Source organism: Stegodyphus dumicola, chromosome 2 (genome assembly GCF_044657685.1).
Source record: "Stegodyphus dumicola isolate Sdum_Otavi_A_Nest chromosome 2, ASM4465768v1".
Taxonomy (NCBI): Eukaryota; Metazoa; Arthropoda; class Arachnida; order Araneae; family Eresidae; genus Stegodyphus; species Stegodyphus dumicola.
Window position 1 is genome coordinate 199,694,376 of NC_140769.1, and position 11,153 is coordinate 199,705,528.

At 30.0% G+C, this 11,153-nt stretch overlaps 1 protein-coding gene across 4 annotated transcripts in view; it reads right to left on the bottom strand.

Moving 5' to 3' along the window:
- The window catches only part of LOC118181677 (paired box protein Pax-6-like), a 279,053-nt gene extending 275,860 nt beyond the window's left edge, over positions 1-3,193 (bottom strand). For 3 of the 4 annotated variants that reach the window (XM_035350861.2, XM_035350859.2, XM_035350860.2), the window contains exon 1: positions 2,858-3,191. The gene's annotated coding sequence lies outside the window, so the exon portion shown is untranslated. Of the gene's footprint in view, positions 1-2,857 lie in introns of all 4 variants that reach the window. The other variant, XM_035350862.2, reaches the window with a different exon arrangement.
- Positions 3,194-11,153: the final 7,960 nt, after the last annotated feature.

Genomic DNA, 11,153 nt, shown 5'->3' on the forward strand with positions numbered 1-11,153 from the left:
CGTTGAATTGAATTTTATGGTTTAAGTGCGAAGAACATGATATTTAATAAATAAAGGTAACACACACAAAAAAGGGCCCCTTTGGGCGTAATGCAAAATCTGAAAGCTTTCAGAATTTTTTTTTTTTTTTTTTTTTAAACCCAGTGCTTCACAGTTATCTATGCTCACATTACCAGTAGGTACACTTTATTCCCGTTGATCAATATTTAAAAGGCTGTTTTGGCGGTCATCTTTTTGATGTACTTTAGCAGTTTTTCCATTACAGTATTCGAAACAAAGCTTTGAAAAATTATATGAAAAATTCGAAGCTACTTATATATTCGTTTCTGGTAAGTGGGACTTTGGTTAATCTGGATTCTTTCTAATGAACTTTTGTCATGATTTCAACGGTTATTTACTGTAGCACATGCAATGATATGCTATAAAATATAACCATTTCATTAAAGATATATGAGTACTCATTAATTTACTTACTTCATTACAACCATACGTTTGGTGCATTGTAAGATCTTACAGCACTTAATGTTAGTTAAAATGTACAGCACTATATTGTTACCAAATAAATCGTTTCCAGTAGGTTCATTGTAAAACCCATGTCGTTAAAATTTCATCATTATTATAACAAAAACAACACTCCTTTTATAGAAACTGCAATTAACAATACAATTGTAAAAATGTGGTTAACGATGCAGGCACAATTTTTAAAGAACTCTGCTAATAAAAGCCAATTATAATACAATCTGCTTATAAAATATATAGATTTTGCTGCTTTAAACAATTTTTACTGACCTGTGTCACACGAAATACATTTACTCGAGAATACTTTTCTTGCTCACTTTAAATAATTAATTTTGATAATTCAGTCCAAGTGTTTACTTCTAAGTAGCATACTTGTTATTGATGATATGATTAAAATTTAACTTTTAAGAAACTTTCGTAATTATTAAAAAATCGCTTAGTAATTCTAATTAATGCCAGATTTGTTATTCATAACTTTAAAACACTGAAAATAAAATAATAAAATAGAACAAATTTACTATAGTTTAAAGAGCTATTTTATCCTTCAGTAGTTTATTTTATTAATCTTAGTAAGTTTAAATAATATACATTAATACGCAATCACATTTTTATTAACACAAAGGTATTGTTCTCAAATTAAAAATCTCTCTAATTACATAGAAACACTTCAGTTCAGTTTCATTGTATAATCAGTAAAAAATATAGCTACTAGGAACATAATCTCAAATATTAATTTAATGTTTATCAAATTTAAAGCAATGATTATTAAATTATTATGATGATTGTCAAATAATAATAATTAATATTATTATTATCATTATTATTTTTATAAATTGAAAGCAATTGCAAAATAAGTTCATTAGTCGTCATATTATTTATTTTCTAATGAATACTAGAAAAAAAAAAAGCATTACAGCCCATTTATTTTTAAATTTTCTCTTAGCATTCATGAATTATATTCAGCAGCACATATTGTAGTAGATAATGTGACATTAAAGAAATGATAATGAATTTTACATTAACTATGGCGTGATGAACATCGAAATATAATTTATCCGAGTTATGCATTCTCTTTGATGCATTCTCTTTTGATGATGTTCAAAAGCATTGCAATGCAAAGGAAAATAATGAAATAGGAGATAATAAAGGTATTCAAATATATTTCTGAAGCATTAAAAATTGTTTTGCCAAATCCACATAATAAACTCTAAAAAGCGCATGTCTTTAGAATTTCCGATACAGTCTCGCGCGCTGGAGATAAAAATGTTTCTCCTCATACAGTATTGACATTTCACGCTTTGAAATCGTTGAGTTTCTATTAAAAACTCACAATGCGAGAAACATACATGCAGATTCTTCATTATTTAATTTCTTTAAGTATAACACAGGGCAACAACATTCGGTGGCAACAATTTGAAAAGTGAAACGGACTTTTAAAGTTTCCAACGCAAAATGCCAAAACTAAATTAATAGCCCTTCAGGGCTAACGCCCTTTGGGTTAAAAAAAGCTTTGTTTATTCAATTAATATTTAACTAAATCAAAATTATAATAAATAAAGAAATAAACAGAAAAGTAGAAAAGGATTAATAAATCTTTTCAAGAACAAATTATATAGTTAAAGTAAGTATAAATGAACAATAATAAAAATATTTCAGTAACCAGTACTTCAAAAAGTAATTCAAAGAGTGGAAAAAAAAAAAAAAAAAAAAAAAGTCAAAGCAGATTATTCAAATAGAAGTCAAAAGTAAAGTGATGAAAATAATTTGAAGGAAATTATCAATGTATTTTTTAAACCTTTAGCAACTTTTCATGACTCATAAATAGAAAAAAAATATCTAGATATCTTAGAAGAAAAGAACAATATAAAATAATATTCAAGGGTAATCTCACAAAATACTAGAATACGAATTTTTATGTGAAGTGGAAATAATAATTTCAGTATGTATATTATATTTAAACTTTGCTATTAAAGCGTTAGAACTTGATTAGAAACTTAAGTAAACATTGATGTTAAATTTTATTATTTAGTTAAGTGCTATTGATTCATTTAGCAGAGGTAGAATGAATTAATTTGCAATCTCAAATAATATGTCACTTTTTCCATCATAATAACAAATACTTTTAGCTGAAATAATAAATTTAATTTTTCAACCTTATCGTAATAATATATAAAGAAATTAAAAGAAAAAAAAATATGCATATAATAGCAAGTAAAATTTAAGACAGAGAACTGAATTTTAAATTAAAAATAATTTATGGTACAATTTTAAAAAATCGATTCATTTACTTTTAGAAATATAAAAATAAGAAAAAAGACAAAATATTATTTAAACTTACCCTCTCGAACTAATAATAATTATAATAAGTAACAGTCTGTTCTGTAATTGAATTAAAGAGCATTTCAGTTGAGTCACTGATTGAAGAGTTCAGTTGATTCAGTCTTTCACTGAGCAAAGAAAACCGTAAGTCTTAATTGCATCTTTTCTGATAGAGTTCCTGAGCAAAAATCATGTGGAGAAGAAACAAGGGTACGCAAGCAAAAAAAAATCTTTTGAAACCGAAATCAGGCAGAGTTGCTCTTCCGACAATTGGCGACCAAAACCTGGTTGCTGGCGCCCTCTATTGTCAGACTAGGAGACACTGGGAGAGCATGTGTACCTCCGGAGAACACAGCGACTAACACTGTGCGATTTTGATCGCCTAGGTCACTGTTAAGTTGCGTTCAGATCTGCTCATCCAATACCCGCCCATCATGCTTGCCCAAATGCAATTCTCTGCCACAGTATTGGTCAGGCAGCGCGCATTACGCGACCAATGGCAGACATGGGCGGGGTTTAGAATTGTGAACAAAGAAAAGAGTTAAGCTGGTTTCTCTGATTATGCAGTTTTCGGTGCCTCCCCCCCATAACGTGGTTCCCGCCCTCCTGCTTTTGTGATGGATTGCGTCTGGTGGTGTCTGTGGTTGCTATTGGCTAAGGAATCTAGTGATATTAGACAATGGAGTCGCAAAGGTTCTGTAACGTTGTTCTTTGTTCTCAATCAATTTTGCCATCGTATGGATTGAATGAATACTTTTATGTACGCTTATTAAATTTGTCAAAATGTTTTATTCTGTTTTACCAAAATCTATTTTTTAATAATTTAATTTAATTTTTAATTAAAAAATATTAATTAATTTTCTTACTTTCCTTTCGAATGCTTATTCTTTTAGCTATTACATTTTTTTTTTTGATAGTGAGAAGACAAGAGTCACCAGAGTTCTAATTTTAAATTAAACTTATTTTTAAGCGGAACGCTGTTTATTAATAAAAATAATCATTCAGTCAAGATTGTCATAAAAATTGCTTACAGAACTAAGCATACAGGCTTCTATTATTTTAGAAGGAAAACTTACTCGAAAAGAAGAGCATGAAAATTAAACTGCAATTAGTATGAAATAGTGGAAAATCTTCCATTCCATGTTATTCTTGCATTCTTGCATACAGTATGTTATTCGTAACGAAGATTTTCCGTTAACTTTATTGCAGCATCTAATAGTATAACTTAATCACCTTCTAGATGTGAATAGTTTGGAAGCTAATGCAATTCATATAATATTTACATTCATTTTCATACCATTTTAATTTTTAAATTAAATCTTAATTAATGAATGCTAATTTAACTTTTACATACTCAGATTTAATAGCTCAAATAATTTAAAATTCACTTTAGAAGAATTAAGAAAGCAAGAATAGTAGTTTTTGCAAAAAGGAAGTCACTTTGGTAACTGAGAAATTTCTGTCACGATTCTTTACATGACGATCGTCTGTCATCATTTAACAAACTCTAATATTCTTTCCTTCAACGAATTTTTGATAGATTTTAACTCACAAATATGTTACAGAAGGCCGAATTTCAAAAATTTAAGTCGCTATTTTACTTCAATTAATTTATAAATTATCGGTTTAAAGTTTAATAAAATATTTAAAATTTAAATAAATTAATAATTAAAAACTAAATTTTGCAGAAAAGTCTGAATTTTTATTCTTAATTACCCATTTAGATATTTCCTCCTTTTTTCCCTTAATTCATTTATCATAAATATTAAGCAAGTTAAAAATAATGATATGGCAACACAGAGCTCGCCAAAAATAAATTAATAACTCTATAAGTAACACTTTTTTCTGAAATACGTAGTTTCAGTTTAGAATCGAATGCGATTACGAATTATTAATTATTATTCAACAAAGTTTCTTCTTCGTTTATTTTTAGCCCAGAGGGACGGTAACCCAGAAGGGCTATTAGTCTGGAAACGGCATTTTGCGTTGAATCACTATAAATGGCTCTATCACTTTTCAAACTGTTGCCATCAAATATTACCGCTCTGCATTAGAGAAATTAAATAATGAAGAATCTGCATGAACGTATGTATGTTTCTCGCACTGCGAAAAAATAGCGATACCTACAGACATCAAATTTTGTATAACGTATTCCTCAACTAAATGGGCACCTGGAAACCCGAATCTTGAATTTCGAATTCGTTTTGTTACCTATTTTATATATTTTAAACTTTAACGAATTGACTAAGAAACTCAATGATTTCAAAGCCAGCAAAGACAATACATAAAACATTTTTATCTCCAGCGCGCCAGACTGTTTATCGGAAATTCTAAAGATATGCTCTTCTTAAAGAGTAGTTTTATTCCAAATGGGCGTCAGTCCACATGCTCTCGAACCTTTTATGTATGCGTAAATGAGAAAAGCGCCCCTTTGAGCATAATATAAAACCTGAAAGCTTTCAGATGTTCTTTTCCTCCTTTTTTAGCCCAAAGGGGCAATTTACCCAGAGGGGCTATTATAATTTCGCTCTGGCATTTTGTGTTGACTCGCTACAAACGGCGAATCACTTTTAAAATTGTTGCCACCAAATATTAGAGCAATGTGTTATATCTAAAGAAATTAAATAATGAAGAATCTGCATAAATGTATTCATGTTTTTCGCATTGTGATAAAGCAACGGTATCTAGAGCCATTACATTTTAAATAACGTAATCCTCCACCGAATATGGGCATCTGGAAGCCCTAATTTGGAATTTGTTTTATTAGCGAATTCATATTTTGTAAAGCATTTCTGAGTTTTTGATTAACGATTTCAAAGCATTTTGATTAACGAACTCAACGATTTCAAAGCGAGCAATGGCAACAGTGTACGGAGGGGGGGGGGGGAGGGAAATCATAAATACATAAAAAAATCTGAAAGGTTTCAGATTTTAAATTATGTCCAAAGGGGCGATTTTTAACTTTTTGTGTGTTACCTTTATTTATTAAATATCATGAATAAATATAAAATCTGAAAGCTGTCAGTTTTTTTTAATATAATATAATTTTTTTAATAAAATAAATAAACTCGAGTTTAAATTTTTTGCTTGTTGGATTTTCTTATAGTAGAAGAAACGATGGTAAATTTTTGCAGGAATACGGTATTTTGTCGCAAAATCGCTAAAAGAACAATACTTCGAATCCTTTTTTCAAAGTGATGGCTACGAAATTTCCACTACAATGAAAACAAAAATCGGTTTGTAACTAAGTTTACTGATTGTCTTTATTTAAATTTACTTTTAAACATACAGAAGATGTATAACGTTCCCATGTTAGCCTAAATGCATATTTATCTATTATCCTATGAACTATTTCGCCATTCGACTTGGTCCATCTCTATTGATAATCTTTGCTGATAAATTATATTGAACTTTAAAACAGCTCTTTTGAGCGAAAGTTAAAATCTGAAGCCATTCGGTTTTAATTTATTTTTTATTTTCTTTTTATTGTTTTGTTTACCTTTTATTTTTTAAATTAACAAATGAAAATACAGCATTAAATATCTTTATCCATAATTTTAAGAAACTATGAATGTGTTTACGAAAAGTATAACTATGTTTTATATTCTTATTAAATGAATTTAATTCCACCGAAATCAAGGTTTTCAACCTTCACTGGTGAAGAAAACTTTACAGTATCAACGTCAAAACACTTATAAATAAAAGTTCCTCTATTAAAATGCAGCGTTCTTTTAGGAAGCATTCTGTAAGTTGAAATGCTTTAAAATAAGAAAACTATTACATTATTTTATATGAGAGAAACATCATAAGCCTTCACAAGTCTCCACATAAATCTGTGAAGTCAGAGATAGCCTCAGTCAGGCCTTCAACGGATTCAGTATATGTAGAGGTTGGTTTAGTCGATCATGGCGAAACACACTAAGACTATCAGTCTATGAGGAGGGATACCTACGTGGAAGGCTTTCTGAGGGAAGGTAACTCGTATACACATTACACATGCGGAAAACCATGAAAATGAACATGCAGCTAGGACGTTCGAAAAGAATTGAACCCAGGTCGGATCTACCAGTGTTCAGCGATTTTACCGCTCGGGCGCTTGTGCGCCCCTATTAGGCAGTGGGAATTACTCATAAAAAAGATGAGGGAATTACTCATAAAAAATGAAGGGTAACACTGAAACTTTTACAGTTTTTTAATTCCACTAAAAGCAAAATCTGAAAATTTTCAAATTTTATATTACGCACAAAGGAGCGTTTTTATCATTTACATAGACAAACAAGTTTCGAGAGCACTTGGGCTAAAGTTCCTTGAGGCTAAAAATATTTAAAAAGAGCCTATCTCTAGAATTTTCGATACAGAGTCTCACGAGCTGGAGATAATGCTTTTCTCCGCACAGTGTTGCCATTGCTGGCTTTGAAATTAATGAGTTTGTTAATCAAAAATTCATTAAAGTTTTACAAAATATGAAACAGATAACAAATTCCAAATTCCGAACTTTAGCTTCTGGGTGACTATATTCGAGTGGACGACTATGTTATTCAAAATTTTATGTCTCTAGGTACCGCATTTTTTTTTTTTCGGAATGCGCGAAATATACATACATTCATGCAGATTCTTCATTAATAATTTCTTTAAATATAAAGCAGGGCTCTAATGTTTGGAGGCAACAATTTGAAAAATGAAACGCCGTTTTATAATGGACGACGCAAAATGCCCAAACGATATTAATGCCCTTCTAGTCAAACTGTTCTTTTGGGCTAATACATCCGGCAAATATTCTCAAATGTGTAGAAATTTACCGAGGGAAATGCGTGCCAAAAGCGAAAATTATGATTTATAAAAGCAAAAAATTAAAAGTTATAGGTCTTCTTTACTTGTAAGATCCAAACTATGCAGGACTTATCAGTATTATAGTGCTTAGTGTACAGATGTGTTCTACAACATATGTACATAAGTTTAAAAAGTTAAAAAAAATAAAGATAAACGTTTAAGATAATTTTAAAAAAACGCACACTTCGGCATTGGGGTTAATTTAAAGAAAGAAATAAAAGTGTGTGTGTGTGATTATGGCAAAGCCTCGAGGGCTATCTGCCTAAGGGGAGGGATGCCTTCGGGGAGGACTTTCTAAGGGGAACTGGCTCGTATACATGTTATATATGGGGGAAAACCACGAAAACACCCATGCAGCCAGCCCGTTCGCGGGATTCGAACCTCGGACCGAACTACCAGTGTTCAGCGACTTTGTCGCTCGGCCGCTGCTGGGAAAGAAATAAAAGAGTAAACAAACAGCGTTTTCAGCCGAGCAACATACTCCAAGCTTACAAACCTATAATGACCCGTTAGTTCACAAATAGTATTAAGAAAATCAATTCTTTGATTATTTTGTAAACGGAACTGTTGCTCTTTTCATGTACGCAGCGATCTATTTTCGCTCAAAAAAGCATCTGTTCTACTCCTATACACAACGATCTGTTTTTGCTAAAAAATAATTAGAAGAATTGCACAAAATCGGTACTGCGCTCATTAAACAATATATAAATTATGTTCATTATAAATAAAACAATTATTCTTTTCATAAAACTTACAAACCTATAATGACCCGTTAGTTCACAAATAGTATTAAGAAAATCAATTCTTTGATTATTTTGTAAACGGAACTGTTGCTCTTTTCATGTACGCAGCGATCTATTTTCGCTCAAAAAAGCATCTGTTCTACTCCTATACACAACGATCTGTTTTTGCTAAAAAATAATTAGAAGAATTGCACAAAATCGGTACTGCGCTCATTAAACAATATATAAATTATGTTCATTATAAATAAAACAATTATTCTTTTCATAAAACTTACAAACCTATAATGACCCGTTAGTTCACAAATAGTATTAAGAAAATCAATTCTTTGATTATTTTGTAAACGGAACTGTTGCTCTTTTCATGTACGCAGCGATCTATTTTCGCTCAAAAAAGCATCTGTTCTACTCCTATACACAACGATCTGTTTTTGCTAAAAAATAATTAGAAGAATTGCACAAAATCGGTACTGCGCTCATTAAACAATATATAAATTATGTTCATTATAAATAAAACAATTATTCTTTTCATAAAACTTACAAACCTATAATGACCCGTTAGTTCACAAATAGTATTAAGAAAATCAATTCTTTGATTATTTTGTAAACGGAACTGTTGCTCTTTTCATGTACGCAGCGATCTATTTTCGCTCAAAAAAGCATCTGTTCTACTCCTATACACAACGATCTGTTTTTGCTAAAAAATAATTAGAAGAATTGCACAAAATCGGTACTGCGCTCATTAAACAATATATAAATTATGTTCATTATAAATAAAACAATTATTCTTTTCATAAAACTTACAAACCTATAATGACCCGTTAGTTCACAAATAGTATTAAGAAAATCAATTCTTTGATTATTTTGTAAACGGAACTGTTGCTCTTTTCATGTACGCAGCGATCTATTTTCGCTCAAAAAAGCATCTGTTCTACTCCTATACACAACGATCTGTTTTTGCTAAAAAATAATTAGAAGAATTGCACAAAATCGGTACTGCGCTCATTAAACAATATATAAATTATGTTCATTATAAATAAAACAATTATTCTTTTCATAAAACTTACAAACCTATAATGACCCGTTAGTTCACAAATAGTATTAAGAAAATCAATTCTTTGATTATTTTGTAAACGGAACTGTTGCTCTTTTCATGTACGCAGCGATCTATTTTCGCTCAAAAAAGCATCTGTTCTACTCCTATACACAACGATCTGTTTTTGCTAAAAAATAATTAGAAGAATTGCACAAAATCGGTACTGCGCTCATTAAACAATATATAAATTATGTTCATTATAAATAAAACAATTATTCTTTTCATAAAACTTACAAACCTATAATGACCCGTTAGTTCACAAATAGTATTAAGAAAATCAATTCTTTGATTATTTTGTAAACGGAACTGTTGCTCTTTTCATGTACGCAGCGATCTATTTTCGCTCAAAAAAGCATCTGTTCTACTCCTATACACAACGATCTGTTTTTGCTAAAAAATAATTAGAAGAATTGCACAAAATCGGTACTGCGCTCATTAAACAATATATAAATTATGTTCATTATAAATAAAACAATTATTCTTTTCATAAAACTTACAAACCTATAATGACCCGTTAGTTCACAAATAGTATTAAGAAAATCAATTCTTTGATTATTTTGTAAACGGAACTGTTGCTCTTTTCATGTACGCAGCGATCTATTTTCGCTCAAAAAAGCATCTGTTCTACTCCTATACACAACGATCTGTTTTTGCTAAAAAATAATTAGAAGAATTGCACAAAATCGGTACTGCGCTCATTAAACAATATATAAATTATGTTCATTATAAATAAAACAATTATTCTTTTCATAAAACTTACAAACCTATAATGACCCGTTAGTTCACAAATAGTATTAAGAAAATCAATTCTTTGATTATTTTGTAAACGGAACTGTTGCTCTTTTCATGTACGCAGCGATCTATTTTCGCTCAAAAAAGCATCTGTTCTACTCCTATACACAACGATCTGTTTTTGCTAAAAAATAATTAGAAGAATTGCACAAAATCGGTACTGCGCTCATTAAACAATATATAAATTATGTTCATTATAAATAAAACAATTATTCTTTTCATAAAACTTACAAACCTATAATGACCCGTTAGTTCACAAATAGTATTAAGAAAATCAATTCTTTGATTATTTTGTAAACGGAACTGTTGCTCTTTTCATGTACGCAGCGATCTATTTTCGCTCAAAAAAGCATCTGTTCTACTCCTATACACAACGATCTGTTTTTGCTAAAAAATAATTAGAAGAATTGCACAAAATCGGTACTGCGCTCATTAAACAATATATAAATTATGTTCATTATAAATAAAACAATTATTCTTTTCATAAAACTTACAAACCTATAATGACCCGTTAGTTCACAAATAGTATTAAGAAAATCAATTCTTTGATTATTTTGTAAACGGAACTGTTGCTCTTTTCATGTACGCAGCGATCTATTTTCGCTCAAAAAAGCATCTGTTCTACTCCTATACACAACGATCTGTTTTTGCTAAAAAATAATTAGAAGAATTGCACAAAATCGGTACTGCGCTCATTAAACAATATATAAATTATGTTCATTATAAATAAAACAATTATTCTTTTCATAAAACTTACAAACCTATAATGACCCGTTAGTTCACAAATAGTATTAAGAAAATCAATTCTTTGATTATTTTGTAAACGGAACTGTTGCTCTTTTCATGTACGCAGCGAT